The sequence below is a fragment of the Lycium ferocissimum genome, unplaced genomic scaffold (assembly GCF_029784015.1).
Source record: "Lycium ferocissimum isolate CSIRO_LF1 unplaced genomic scaffold, AGI_CSIRO_Lferr_CH_V1 ctg418, whole genome shotgun sequence".
Lineage (NCBI taxonomy): Eukaryota > Viridiplantae > Streptophyta > Magnoliopsida > Solanales > Solanaceae > Lycium > Lycium ferocissimum.
In genome coordinates this window covers 88,479-101,013 of record NW_026725593.1, presented here as the reverse complement: position 1 = coordinate 101,013, position 12,535 = coordinate 88,479, and positions in this window count along the sequence as shown.

The window sequence follows — 12,535 nt, the reverse complement described above, 5'->3', positions numbered from 1 at the left end:
AAACACTAAAATCCAATTAGAGCACCAACAACCTCGTAATAACTTTTGTGCCTTAACCTGCGTAAAAGCGAACCGTAACACCCATACTCACAGCCTTTCAACTCAATGCATCAGCTATCACATTAGCCTTGCCCTGATGATAAAGAATGATGATATCATAATCCTTAAGCAATTCTGTCCCTCTACGCTGCCTTGAATTGAGATCCCTCTGACTGAACACATGCTGAAGACTGCGGTGATCGGTGAACACTTCACAATGGACCCTATATAAGTAGTTCTTGTTGACCCCTAATTTTTTACCTCCCATAATTTATTTTAATTACCTAGAGTCCTTGGACATCAAACGAAGTGAAATGTGTATTTTTTAGAAGTCAAAATGATTTTATAAAATTATTTCGATAATATTTTGTCATTTAATTTGGCAGAATAACTTCAATAATATTATAAGTCATTTAGAAATTAATTTACACAATTTATAATTAATATGGCGCATTTTCCAAATTTAATCAAAAGATAATTTAAAATAATTATTTAATTAATTGTTGAAATTATTGCAAGATCAATTATCAACTATTTTACTCCGTTTAATTCAAGGAATTTGATTAATTAAATAAGTTAATCATTTTACCCCTCAAATCTTAATTTTGCATATTCATTTGCATTTGTACAATTTTTTCTGAGTTAATCATGATTAATCAAGTGTTTAAATTCATAAATTTACTCACTATTTGGTTAAATCTGACCTTAACTGATATAGCTAATTTCATGGTTTAAGTCAATTAAGGTCATCATTGCAAAACTAGTTTAATTGTTTGATTAGGCTAAAACGGTCATAATTGAGATGACCCATTTCATGGTCTATGGTCAATTGAGGCCATATTTGCAATTCAAGTCCTTTTGCATATTAACCATATCCATTAATTTGGATAAATGGTTAATTAAGTTGATTTGGTCATTAATTAAAGGTTAAAATCATTAATCGATTTAGTTAGGGCCATTTATTAAATTAAGTATTTTTAATCCTCCTCCATGTTGACACCCAATTTTGGCCCTCCCTTTTCGTTTAATTAATTTCACTATGCTTTTAGTCCTGAAAAAATTCCCCAAATGAGTTAGGAATATTTGCACTAATTATTACGCTATTTTTCGAGATATATCTCTCTAAAGTTAAGAGCATTTTTATTGTTTCTTAAAAAATGACCAAACATCATATTTTATAATTAAAAATGACTAAACATCATTTTTTTATATATATAATTAAAATCATTCAAAAAATAATAATAATGTTGATATTCGTATATCAATATTGGCATTGGCATTTTTCCTTTAATCCTACTTATTACCGTATTAGTCATCTTTTACTCTATTTTAAAACTAAATACGTATATTAAATTACTTGTGTCATAATTTATATAGGTATGCATTTTTTGTGGGAATTAATTAAGACAAAGAAGCATATTTTAATTAATTGATTGAAATAGAGAGGGATTAGAAATTAAATCATCTACCCATAATATTGGGCCAATTCCCTTCTCCTCCAAATAAAACAGCAACCCAACACCTCTAGCCCAATTCACACTCCAACCCAGCCCAAGTCCCCTTGACCCGACCCAAACCCACTTAAAACTAAAGACAAACCAAGTCTTCAATTCCTATTTCATCCAAAACCAAACGATCCCCTTTCTCCTTCAACCAGCCACCCTAACCAAACGACCCCTTCTTTCTCTTCAACCACCGATGCTGCCATCGCCGCCACCCCATCACTTCCATCACGTCTCCTCACCGCCACCACGACCATCAGACTGCAAAACAACCTTCTCTCTCTCTTGAATCGAAAAAAAATAGTGAAATCTGTGGGTTTGAAGCCATAACCGCCTCCACTGCTACCACGTCTCTGATTGACGTGGTGGCAGAGCCGAAAGGAGCCAATATAGGTCGTTTCAACCTCTGTAGAAGAGGAGTGCAATGGACCGCCAGTTTCAAGCTCGAACTCTCCTTCGATTCAGTGGGTAATGGAGGAATCCACCATGTATTAGTCCCAACGAATCCACAGCCATCAAATCCATCTGAAAAGGTGAAAATCCGCCACTTTTTCTTCATCATTCCATCTTTTTGAAATTTCAGATTTTCCCCCTCTTTTAATTCGAAATTTAAAGGCAAAATCCCCTTTGAAGAAGCTGTTGAAACCCCCTCAGCATTTGCCTATAAATACCAGCCTTTGAGGGCTGTTTTAGAACAAGTTGAACAATTAAGAAAATCCGGTTATTCCATAAGTTTTCTTGATAGTTAAAAAATCCCTTTCTTTTCTTTTTCATAAGCCTTCATAACTAATCAAATTCGTAGTTCTTCCTAAGTTCTCAGAAAATCCTGTTTTAACTCTCAAGTTTTTTTCTTTTGGCTGCATAATCTTGGTTATTCTCGGCTGAAAAAACTACTTCGAGCGGATTCGGGGACTCGACGACGACAATAGCCTCAGTTCGCTGTCACGAAGAAGGTAATCGTACTCGTCTTCTCTTCGTCTCCAATTTTGTAAAAGTAGAAATGTAGTCGTTCAAGTATTTCTTGTCGTTTATTTGGTTTAGTTGGCTGGAATGTGTTCGCTCCTCGTTTTGTCGTAAATTAGTGTAGAACGACTAATTTCGTCAGATATCTGTCTTAACCCCTTCCTTGGTCTGCTTGCTTGATTTGTGAACATCAAGATGGTCACTAGTCTATCATGAACATCTTACCGTATCTCTTGTGTGATTCCTTTTGAGTTGAGTTGTTTCCAAAAGATATTTGTATGTGTATTCCTATCTTGTTTAGATTCAAGTTGCAAAATGTGTTCTTTGTTGGTTTTCTGGGAGAAGGAAATAGACTTGTTGAGTGACTATTGACTTGAACATGATCCCATTGCCCATTCCCCTTCTTTAGGCTTGCTGCTAGTGAAATTAGCATGCCTAGATAATTTTCATTGGTTCCTGATCAGCACTGTGTCTGCCATGAGTATGTAATACTGTTCCATTTGGTATTGGGTGTAGCCTTCACTTTGTTTGTTAGTGCTTTGTTGTGATTTCTGAATCTCTTAGCTTTTAAATTCATCCAAATTCTACTTTGAGTCCTGTCTGTTCTCTTCTTTTACTTAATTGCTGGTATGTTGATAAAAGGAGAATGAGGCAGATCACATAGTTAGCTTAAGTTGAAATGAATAGATCATTGTGTGATGTGTGTTTGTGTCCATCATAAAAAATGCAGCCTGTATGCTTTTCAGCATCATCAAGTTAGCCTAAAAACAAGAATTTTGTTTAAGTTGAGTTAAAATGATTGGGTGCTGTCTTAGGTTTCCAAAAGTTCTGAAACATGTTGTGAGGGGTTTCAAACTGGTGAAGTAAAGCTCTGTTTAATCCTGTTGCTGTTTGAGGAGGTTGCCGTTGCTGTGCATTTGATAGATGTGTGTATGAAACTTCTAGGTGATAAAACCCCACTTGTTGTTAGCTTGTCTGTCCTTAAAAGAGAAATGGTTTTAGAACAGATAAAAAAAGGATAAGTATGAGTCTTAAAGAATGTAGAAAGGGATCACATAGGTGCTATCATCATAAAATCGCATTCAATTATAGGGACAAGCTTTAAGTATTAAAGTACCAGCTCTTAAGATGTATTGCATGTCTAACATGGTCAGTTAATTAAAAATAACTTAAAATCAAAAGCTTTGAAGTTGAAGAGTAAGCTTGGTCACCTAGGCTAACTACATGCATCTCTATCTAAGCCTTCTTTCCCAACAGGGTAAATCTCTTATGCAGCATATGTGCAAAGACTATCAGGGAAGCTGCAAATTTTCTGTGTGTTTGGGATGTCTTAAAATCATGTGTTATAAGAGTGCCCTAAAACATAAGTCCTCTGCTAGGTAGAAATGACTGTGTGGTCTGTTTGGGATAAGAATTTGTCTTAATCTAATCACTTTTGGTGATGTGTGAAGTGTGCTTGTTGTAGGCATTTGTTTTCTTGACTTAATCAGGCCATGAGTTTGCCTTAAGTCAAATATGCTTTCTCTCTTGAAAAGAGTACCCATGTATCCACATAACTGAGGTATTCTCATTACTGCCAAAGGAACTATATGTATAAAATGCTAAAAATGACTTATGTCCCATCCAAATGATTGCCCCCTAGCTACCATGTTGTGAAATTAATTAAAAATATGTGTTAGACTGAATGTTGATGTGCTTAGCCATTGTTTTGTATAGGATTCTATAAGATTCAGATAGTCTGAAATATAGGAGTATGGCATTGGCATTTGAATTAGTTGTCTTTCATGTTCCAAGGTTCTGGTAGCTGTGATATTGTTTTTCAAATAAGAATGTTGGCTTCTATTACTGCTTGTTTTGGTCATAGAATGATTGTATGTTTTTCTGGGGGAAATTTGAGGGAGTATCTCTTAGTTACACTTAGCAACTCCTGTTATTTGTGCATCTTCTGAACTGAATTTGGGTCTTAAATGACAATGCAAGACAAATTTTGGGTTTGGTTTAGCCTGATAGCCTGCCATACCCAAGGTTCGAGAAACCTTTTGATCTTGTGCGGCATCAAAATATGGAAGGTGGTAACCCTCTTCATTGCCTAGACCTCGAGTTTGAGATTCTATTGTAGTGTTGAAATGCTTATGTCTTGGAGCCCTTCTCAAGGCATATGCCATGTTAGGTTGAGTCTCCTATATAGTTTGCTAGTTTCTAAGGTCTTGCTAGTTGAGTTGTTTTGATGTCCCTGTTACTTGCTGAGATTGTGCTTTAAAGTATCATATAAACAAATTAGTTCGTCTAGGTTCCAACTTCGAAAAATTAGTTTGTGTCTCATTATGGTGATTCTTGGAAACTCTTAGTTGAGTTGTGAGCTACATGTGGATGAGACCATTCATTTTTGTTGATGCTGCAAACTCCAATCCCTTGTCATTTGCCCTATATTGAACCAAGACTAAGCAAATGATATTTTAGTTCATTATGCTACTGTTTTACTAAGAACTATCTTTGGATACTTATTTTTTCCTCTCTCTTTTCTTTGCATGACTGGGGGAAAATTTTCAAATCCCAAATGATCCTACAGCTTCCCAGATATATGTTTGTTTAGGTGTTTGCTCAAACAAGTTAATAGGATGCCCCAAACCTTTTGTTCTTGTTTCTTTTCTGTAACTATGCCAACTAGTGATCAAGATTATTTTTAATTGTATTCTTAACTAAAATCCGCTTAAGTGTCTATTTTTTTTCTCTCTCTCAAAGGCCTAATATAGTCTAAAGTTTTGGGTTTTCCAAGAGTAAGGACAAATCTACATTCCAGCTATCGTCTTTCCCTTCACTCATGTCATCACACCTTTTAGTATTGTTGTTTTATGGGGATAGATAATGACAGTATGTTGCTTCCCTTTAGCTTTGGTCTATTCAATTGATTATGCTTGTCTTAGCTTAGCATTGTTTCTTTTGAAGAGAAGTTGGACCACTGGTTTCTCTAAACATAGGCTGGTTTGCTTTCATGTTTTCAAATCAATTGATGTGTCAATGATTGTTTCATTGTCTTCAAGAAGTCATGGTTTGGTTGTTGTACTTAGGCTAGCAATACCTGAATGTTTCTTCAGTATCTTTGTTAACATATCAGTTTCCTTGAGCAGGTCTGAACTTTTTGACTATTTACATAGGTTGATAGCCTTCCAACCAGTTAGTATTGTTTATGTAGAGAAAGTCTATTATCCCTCCCCTTCTCATCTGTATTTAGTTGCTGTCACTGGTTGAATGACCTCATATGTGAATTAAAAATTAGGAATATACTCAATATCCCTACCTGTTTTGAATACGCAAATTGCTTATAGTGCTAAGTGTTCCCAGTTGTTGTCAAAAGATTAACTCTCTGGTTGCAAAAGCATAAAATTCAACTAGTTTGAATATTCACAGATTGTTAGGCCCTTCGCCACTTTGCTGACCTGTCTGTATGTTTAACTAGCTCACCATATGTCAAAGGCTGAAATATTGGTAGATTATAGGTTCATTCCTTTACATTCTTTGATGTTTACTGCTTCTGAATTTTGTCAAGTGCTGTGTAGAGTTCATTTTTTTCAAACTTCTGGGTTTCACCTTCACCCTTTGTGAACTATAAGAATAGGAGCATCATTTGTTTCATTTGTTTGTTTAAGAGTCTGCAATCCCCTTTTATTTATAGCTTTTCTTTTTCTAGTTACTTATGCTCTAGTCTTTGTTTGGTTTTGCTTGATTACATTATAAGGTTGTTAGCTTGTTTCCCTATTTATGAACTTTGAATAAGTATGTGATGCGTCTCTGAATTTCCGTTGTTTGGAAGCATGACAGTATTGTTTTGAACCTAAATAATGCTTATCTCATCTAAAAGGTTACGCCATATTTAGTTTGGAAGGCTAGATAGAAGAACTGAATGTTTAAGTAACAATTGGAACTGCATTAATCTTCTTTTAAAACTGATCGTGGTATTGCGTTTTGAGAATATGACACGAGAAAGTCTTGTCTTTACCTTTGATTCTTTTATCTAGCTTTTATTAATTAAAGTTATATAGACTTCCTTCTCCTTGTTGAGAATTGTTTCTAATCCTTATCTTTATCTTTTTTTTTTTTTTTTTCATGAGGAACCTTGGAAGCATTTGGAATTATGGCAACTCCGGATTCTGCCCATATCAGAGAACAGCCAGTAGCAGATTTAATGGCTCGTGTCTAGCCGTCCCCTACTTTCGCGTCTCGAATCTCCGCTCTTCTTTTATTCAGAACTTTAAGCCTTCATATTGTTTAATACATGCTATTTATATTATTTGACCAACACTCTTGTGAATTTGTATTTTTGTAGTTTTGTTGTGAACTCGCAACTCGACTTGAGTATGTTAGTAGGTTTAGTCATTATCTTTCTTGCCACCCTTTTTTTTTATTTTGAACTTAGTATATTTATTCGATTAGGCATATTAGAGTGATCACATAAATGATGTCAACTTTTTGAGGAAGTAAGAAAATCGGGATTTTCTTTTTAAAAAGGTGAAACTGGAGACTCTTGTCAAATAAAGGACGTGCTAACAATGTTTTCCAAGTGTTTCAAGTAAGAGTTAGGTATAGAATATGCGAAGGCTCCCACATGGATTTTTTAGAAGTAAGGAAAAATGCAAGTTTTAAAGGAATAAAAATGTAGATTTTTTAGTTGCAAACTGACCATTTTTTAGAATTACATTCTTTTGATACTAACATGTGAGCAGGTATAATTTTTCAAGTTTATACAATACTTTATTAGAATCCCATATAGTGATTCTAGTTATTTTACGAGAGCTCCAAGGTACATACTTTATTTTTCCATACATATACATCTACTCTATCTTACTTTTATTAACCCTTTAATCATCTTTACATCACGTTTATACATATATAGTACTCTCATATCACAAATGACTATTTTTGAAACATTATATACCACCTTACGTAGGAAATAAATATCCCATATGTACATTATTTTCTCAAAAAATATACATACTAATCCTCCCATTTTACACTATTTTATACAAAAATACGTCATGAATATGTGTATATATATTTACATCTCAGGCATACTAAACTACTTACTTTACAAATAAACATACACATACATCATTTTTTACATACGTGCATCTATATTCCCCACTAATCATTTGCACACGCACATATATTTATTTACGTGATCGTGACTTTAAAAAATGCTATTTGTACAAATTATCTTTGGATTTTAGTTCCTTTAGCAGTTATTTAAAATGGGCAATAGTAAATAAGAAATAGATAAATAATCCCCCTCTAGTGTTAATTAAACTAAGTTTAAAGACTGTCCTCGGATAGGCTCTGAGGGATGCTTAACACCTTCCCCTCGGGGTAAATAAAACCCTTACCTAGAATCTCACAGGTTTCAAAGACTAAAAAATGGAGTTTACTTTTTTACAAATGGTTTCCTAATATTTCCTAAAATTAGGTGGTGACTCTGAAAATTTGCAAAACTAGAGGAAACATAGCCATAAGTTGTGAACTAGTTTTAATCCGTTAATAATAGGGCATGACACTACATATATACATACATATAGCCAAATATACATGTGTAAACATGTATATCAGGTATATGTTTGTATATGGTTGCCTCCCTCCCTTATTCCTTTTATTTCAGGACCAGGCCCAGTCCATTAAGAGACTGACCCGGCCCACTACGCTACTAAAGGGGTGAAACCCCCACTTCAGTTCCCATTTTTCTTGTCTTCAATAACCAAACAACCTTTTAAGTGAAGAGGAGGGTTTCTCTAGAGGTTTCTGCCCTAGCCGCCGCAGTGATTTTCTCTCTCTTATGTCGTCATTGTTGCCATTCATGGCAAAATCGCAGTAGGCAATTGCTTTTGTAGTCCTTTACACCACCATTTGGAGCAAGCATTTAATGCTCCTCATCTCTCTCTACCGTGTTTCAACCTAACAAGGTATAGTTCATTTTTTTTATTTGTTTTTCTGCATTTCCATGGTCAAAGACTAAGATTTCTTAATGGTTTTTGTCTCAAAGAGAATTTGAACTCTCAATCCTCGTTGGTTCATATAAGAACCAGTTAGATTGAGCCGTTGAGAGTTAAATCTAACCATCTGAACCTTATTTTGCTTGAATCGTGGCCGTTGTTGCTTGAATTGAGACTTGGTTTTCAAAACTTGCATTTTGTCCCGCATCAGATTCGGTTAGGGTTTGGGGATTTTTGGGGTTCTATATAAAGAACCCCCAAATCACATTGTTTCACGCACGGACACACCGAATATCACTTGAATATTCACAAAACTCGAAATACCTAGAGTTTTAGCATCTCTTGGTTGAGACCTTTAATTTTTCGAGTTAGTTTAAGTTTTAAAAAATTTATTTTATTTTCTGGGTGTGTGGCTGAATTGTTGGAGTGGAGGAGTGAAGATTCCAAGTCCATTCTCGATCAAGGCTGCGTATACAAGAGGTAAATCTTCTCTCCTTTAGTTATTTTTGCATTTATTAGCTGCTTTTTTGCTTATGTGTGTTCTAGGTTGTTATTATGGTAGTATTAATTGCTAGTTAAGCGTGTTATTTATGTGTGTTAATAATTATTCCTGCCTAGCAGCTCATTAGTTACTAGTTTAAACATGTTGCTCATATTTAAATCCCGTTTAGTTATATTTATGAGTTTAGTTTCCTGTTTAGTTTCTTTAAGTTAGTTTAAGTTTATTGTTGATGGCTGAATCTCTTTTATGTGGAACTAGACCATGCTTTGTTATTAATCTAGCCTAAAGATCGTGCTGAATTACTGTTTGTCCTATTTTAAGTTTAACTCGTGCCATAAACAGTCAGCATAAGTCCAAACTACAGGCATATGTTTAGTATAGAGCGCATCCACTTGCTGATATGTATACATAGACATGATTAGTTGCAATGCTGCTTCAGTTGAGTTATCTGAGAATAGAACAAAGCCTGTTGATTACTTGTTGACATTAAATGATGTATTTAAGGGAAATCATTGTATAGTTTAAGATTTGCACTAAGTTTTGCCAAATATGGAATAAATGAGCATATTTTAGCTTCTTTTAAGTCTGCATATATTATATGTTGGGTAAAAAATGAACTTGAAATGATTTAGGCTTAGTGAAATGTCCTGTAAGTCCCTCTCATAGGTCTGCCAAATAGTGATGGTCTAAAGTGTCACTTTTGGTCTGTTTGAATTGGTTCTAAGCCTGAACTTTAGAAGTATTATATGAGAACTTAACTTATGAGCAGAGTATAATGGGGTTAGTCCAATATGATGAATGTATATAGATCCTTGAGTGTTAAATGCTTTTATTTGCTGAAAGAGATCACATGTGCTATGTCATTATTCTATTGGGGTTTTTTGTCAAGTTTGAAAGATGTTTATTGTTCTTATTAGCCCCCTGTTTGATTGCCTTATTACTTGAGTGTCATGCATCCTATATACTGTTTCCCCCCGTGTGGTTTAAGCACATCAAATGTGCACATCTAACCCATTGATTGCCTATCACTTGAATATAAGAATAGTATCTTATCTGAGTAGCTTAAGAGATGATGTGCTTAAGTCCCAGCTTGATCTGTAAAACCCTATATTAATTGCCTGAGGCTAAGTGTTTTGTTCTGCATACTTGAGCATGTTTTTCCTTTGTCCCTTTTTTCAATTGCTAAGTGTCAGTTGTATCATATAATGTTATATCTCGACTTTCGTGTACGTTAAAGTTCCATCTTAAGCCGTTTGTCGTAAGCTCGTATTGAAAATCTTTTGGGAAGTTGTGTATGAGGCCTACGGGGGTGTCTTAAAGTTATATAAGTTCTTATACATATTTGCAAAAGGGTACGAAGGCTAGACGTCAAGCGAATAAAAAAGAATACGTTTCGTCAGAAAATTGAATCAATGCCATTCCACGTCCATTTCCATGGACCGTGAATCATTTCACGGGCTGTGAAAATAATGCTAGGACACCATGAAATAGTGGCAGTGGGTGGTGGATCATTGGAAGTGTCCCACGAACCATTTCACGGTCCGTGAAACATATCACGACTGTGAAAATGGTCCGTGAAAAAGTGGCGGTGGAAAATTGTTCTTGTCTTATAAATTTAGTTCTACAACTTGGGATTCATTATATACATCAAACAGAACCCTAATATCCCTCCAAGCTCTCTCAAAGGTTCTTTATCCACCCTAAACCAATACAAGATAAATCAAAGCCTTAAAACACCAAGCAAGTCCATAGGAGTGATAGTTCTTGCTTTTAGTTGGTGTTGCGGTAACTTAGCCTTGAAGTATGTTGTGTGAGTGGAAGTTCTTCAACCTACAAGGTATGTTCTTCACCTTATCTCTTATGTTGAGTTGATTTGGAGGTTTAACAAGTCTTCAAACTGAGAAGAATCATGGTGGAAGAAGCATTGATGCTAAGTTGAAGTTATTGATATAGGGACTGAGTTTTAAAGGATGATTTGGACTGACTTGAATCTGTTTGACATGTAATATCTTGGATATGATGTTGTTATTGATGTTTTGGAGTTGGATGGAAGTAGATAATATAGGGAAAATGTTGTTCGAATTCCGTTAACTCACCTACTAGTCTAACTTGACCTTATAAGTGTTTCAATAGCTTGACCTTAATGTGAATCATCTTGAATGTAGATTTGCAAGCTCGGGAAGATAAATCTTGAGTGATTAAGTAGATGATGAGGTATGTAAGGCTAACCTTTCTTCATTTTGGCATGTCTTATTATGAAACGAAACATACACTAAAGCCTTTCCATAATGAACTCTACTCTTGGAATATGTATTGCCTATCATTGATGGTTCATTCCTTTTATTGTTTCCAAATATGTCTAAGCATAAGTTTTGATCCTCAATTAAAGTCCTTGATATTGATGTGGATGTTCATAACATAATTCGGTGGATGAACGACTTGAAAGTCATTTCGAAGGTAGTTCCAAGTCTTATAAGCTCTATCATGCATTACTTATTCATATATACGTATATATATACACATATAAAAGATGATTTTTGGGGAACTGGGAAAGGGTAAGGCGTTATATACGCAAACTACCTGATCAACTGGTACATGATGATTATGATGCCCGAAGGGGCCTAATATGATATGAAGCTCGATGAGGCGAAGCTCGAAGGAGCGAATTGGTAAACTTGGTATCATATGCTCGAAGGGGCCTGAAGGGGTCCGTCACAGCCCTGTGGTTTGGGTCGTGACAAACTTGGTATCAGAGGATGTTTGTCCTCGGAAGTCTACAAGCAGTGTCTAGTATAGTCTTGCTTATGGGTGTGTTGTGCACCACAGTTATAATCAAGAGGCTACAGGACATCTAGGATGGTTGTCATTTCTTCTTAATTTTAGATCTTGCGATAGAGCTGAGTTGTAGGAGATAGAAAGTCCTTAACCTTTGACTTGTTTTAAATACAGCAATACAAGTGACCAGGAAAGCTATAGAAGCCTAGAAGGGCAAAGGTTTAATGGGCGAAGCCGGCACCGGAGCAACGGACGGTGATGAGGGCAACGAGAGCGCCACCGAGATTGAGGGCCATAGTGAGGCCCAGAATATGGGTGAGACTCCTACCCACGGTTCTCCGACTCCAGAAGCGCCTGAGGAGCGGGAGAGGGATCCTGTACCTCCAGTCCCCCCATTTGTCGCTCCTGAGGAGGATTTTGATATGCGGAGTGTTGTGCGACTATTGACTAGGTTAGTTGTTGCTCAGGCTCAGTGCCAGGTAGGCGTTGGTGCAGGTATTGCTGATAGGGACATAAGTGACCGTGTGAGGGATTTTATCAACCTTGATCCCCCAGTGCTCATCGGAACTAAACCTGGAGAGGACCCACAGGATTTTATTAATACAACGGCAAGAACCATGCGATGATGCATGCTAATCATATAGAGTCTGTTGAGTTAGAGTCTTATCGATTGCGAGACATTGCTGTAGGTTAGTATGAAACTTGGGAACGGTCTGGAGGACCGAATACACCTCCTGTTGTATGGAGAGAGTTTTCTAAGGCATTTCAACGTCATT